This window comes from Triticum dicoccoides, chromosome 7A, assembly GCF_002162155.2.
Source record: "Triticum dicoccoides isolate Atlit2015 ecotype Zavitan chromosome 7A, WEW_v2.0, whole genome shotgun sequence".
NCBI lineage: Eukaryota > Viridiplantae > Streptophyta > Magnoliopsida > Poales > Poaceae > Triticum > Triticum dicoccoides.
In genome coordinates this window covers 686900333-686903738 of record NC_041392.1, presented here as the reverse complement: position 1 = coordinate 686903738, position 3406 = coordinate 686900333, and the positions used below count along the sequence as shown (strand labels likewise).

Here is a 3406-nt window from a genome sequence, read left to right as displayed (position 1 = left end):
ACATTAAACGCAACGTCGGGCAAGCTCCTCCCATCTGCCCTCTATTTAAACAAGGCCAGACGCTGGGCAAGAATCGCACCACCCCGCCGCTCCCCATCTCATCCTTCCACAATTTTCTCCACCCTTCTGATGCCATCTAATGAGCAGGAAGAGCAGTTCTCCGGCATAAAAGCCAGCTCGGTGTCCTCCCGAGCCCGCTAAATATGAGTGAGGCAGCTCGCTGCTCCACCTCTCTCGCCTAGCCTGACGGAGCAAGTTGCCACCCCAAGACAGCGCGTGGTTCACCACCTCACCACTCCAACCCTGCTCATGGGGGAGCGGCCATTTGCTCCAGGACGACACAGGCATCGTCGCAGCCGTGGCGACCCGTGTCGTACCGCGCCTCCCGTGCCTATGTTGCCCCTCCCATGCCTACAACTGCGCCATCCGCCATCAACGCGCGCGTAGCCGCGCCCTGCCGGCAGAGAAAGAAGCCGGCTGCACGGAGATCGACTAGTCGGTGGATGGCGCGTCCGTGTCCGCCACCAACATTGAGGTAAACTAGAACACAGGAGGCTACCGCTGCTTGGGTCCCAGGAAGGCCACCGCTGGCACGTCGCCGGCTTGTATAGCCGGTGACCTGTCCGATTCTTCTTTATCTCAGACCATCATCGGCCCCACCTGGGCTCCACGAAAGCGGAGCTCCCCTTCCCCTCCAACTGAAGCACCCTCTTTGCCACTCCGATGAGCGGTGCAGCCGGACATAGGGAAGATGGGGGAAGAATATACCTCCGGGGCTCCCGGCAGTCAGGGGAGCGGGCTGTTGGACATGGGGAAGACAAAGGGATCCGCCGTGTCCGGCCGTAAACTAGTGTGGTGTTTCCATGTCGTGGGAGTGGAGCTCCTAGCGACTGTATGTCCAAAATATAATTGTTTTCGTCCGGTTTGTATGAAATCCATCATGTTTATATGAAATCCACCCATGTTTGCATGAATTTCATCCAGTTTTGTTGAAGAAGTGTTTGCAATGTATGCGGCTATGGTTGGATGGCGGCCTCCCGCTTCTGTGTCCATGGATGGATGCGGGAGGAAATTTGCTGGTCACCATTGGAGATGCCCTCAAGCTTGCGTTTGGGCGGGTGTAAGGTGTCTCGCCATGGGTACATACAAAGTATTGTAGGATTTCTGGTCAATCGAACGGGAAAGTCTCCGGGTGTGGAAACATTTACTACTCCATCATGATTTATAAGTCTCACACATATTTCAATATAAACATTGAAAATTATTTTATTCAACGAAATATTAGTTATATGTCACAAAAACAAAACGTTAGATCCACATTCTAAATAAGTTTTCAATGGTATAGTTTTTGTGACATATAACTCCTATTTTATTGATAAATCAACGTACATTTTTTATTGAAATGCGTGAGACTTGTGAACCATGATAGAGGCCAAACACCACGAATGACAGAATTTATCCCCAAGGTATCTCTGACAAAATTGTTAATCTAATGTCACTTATCAACATGTGTTCCAAGTCATAGCAATATCCAACCAATAATCCAATGAAAAATGTAATCATATCATTTCCACTTACTCCATAAGCAATAATATCAAATATGATCATATGAAAATATAGCTAATGACCCTACTAATCCGATGGTAACATGCCAATATCCAACTTGCAAACTACTAGTCACAAGAAACCCAAGCAATAACATGGCAGTAGATAATTCTAATAACTCCTCCAAGATTGCCATGAATAAATCATCGTCAAGTAATTCAAACTAAATCAAGTTTTATTATATTAAATCATGGAATTGCATTGCAATTATGCAAGTGGAGGTTGTGGCTCGCCTTGCTCCAAGCGAGTGTTGCAAATACTCCTGGTCTTTATCAAACATTGCTAACACTCTAGAAAACAATATTAACAAGCAAAATAAATAACCACATTAAGAAAATTCTTTGTCTAGAAATCTTAGACAGCAAATAAAATTGCAAAACTCTACCAGAAAATAAAGGAGGTCGCAAGAAAAATAATGCAAAAAGAATCAGCTCATTTGGACTTGTAGTTTAGGAGCAATGGATGGTCAAAGTGGATTAAAATATCTTTAAATTGGATTTTCTGGAATCTCCATGGGCTAACGTCTTTCGACGTAAACAAGGAATCCGCCTTCACTTAAAAATGGTTCGGAGGGGGGCAGAGTGGCTGGTTGGTGGGACCACCCCGTCAAACATGATATTTGAGATTGAAGTGTTTGAAAATATTTGGATATATCTTCAAACATGATATTTGCGAATAGGAGATTAAATTGAAGAAACCATTGTTAACAATGACAAAAGCAACATGTGGGCATGGATCAAAACAAGGGATATTTACTTTGACAGTCTAAAATTTGTGATGTATCTTGAGTCCAAACTGTAACGACTCTCATGTTTAATGACAATTGAGGTGTTTGGAAGTATTGTTTGAATACATCCTCAAACATAATATCTTTGAAAATTAAGTGAATAAAATAAAAAAATTGTGTGGCTTGGGGGTTTGGGGTTATTATCTGTTAGTGTATTTCACCTAAGCATCCTAGTCAATATCTCCTCAAGATGAGATCAAGTTACACCAATATCATGCTGAAGTTAAACCATCTTGCTGACTTAAAAAAATGACAACAAAACGGTGGAGAATGGTTGAATTGTTGGGATATGTGAATAATTATTCCAACTATATTTGAAAATCCAGCAAATAATGTGAAAAGAAAATAAGAAAAAAAAACCAAATGGCAAAAACCAAATGTGACGATGGAAAGAAAAACCTGCAAATGACGAGATAAGGGAGGCAGAAGAAAAATAGATTGCGGTGAGCGTGGATCGAACACGCGACCTTCAGATCTTCAGTCTGACGCTCTCCCAACTGAGCTATCCCCGCTTCATGTATTGTTTTGTTAGTCCTAGGTATTTATTTTATGATTCTGACTCACTTCATATTTGCCTTCGTACTAAAATTTACGCTCTTCAAATTTTGTTGCTCATGCAGACCCCATAATCTCCACGTAGCAGCGACCAGCCAATGTACATCTGTACTACGCGTCCCTTGGAACCTTAGCATAGACTTCTCGACATGTATTTATTTGCACGTAATACATACATAAAAACCGTAGCAACACTACCGGACTCGCGGGGGCCTAGGTCCTCTGCCGTCGGCATAGATCTATGCCTACGGCCGCCGTCGGCATAGCCCCGTCGGCGTAGATCACGTCAGCGTAGATGTGTCAGACCGTCGGTGTAGTTTAGCCGTCGGCATAGGTGCATATGCCGACGGCCGTGGGATAGCTGTCGGCATAGTTTAGCCGTCGGCGTGGTTTTCCGCCTGACGGCAACGGACGGCGCCGTCAATAGCGCGGTTCAGGAGACGACACGTGGCGTGATTC

At 44.6% G+C, this 3406-nt stretch overlaps 1 non-coding gene across 1 annotated transcript; it reads right to left on the bottom strand.

The window, feature by feature from the left end:
* Positions 1-2831: 2831 nt before the first annotated feature.
* Positions 2832-2904, bottom strand: TRNAF-GAA. The gene has a single exon. It is a non-coding gene; the product is annotated as a tRNA-Phe (tRNA).
* Between the last annotated feature and the right edge of the window lie 502 nt (positions 2905-3406).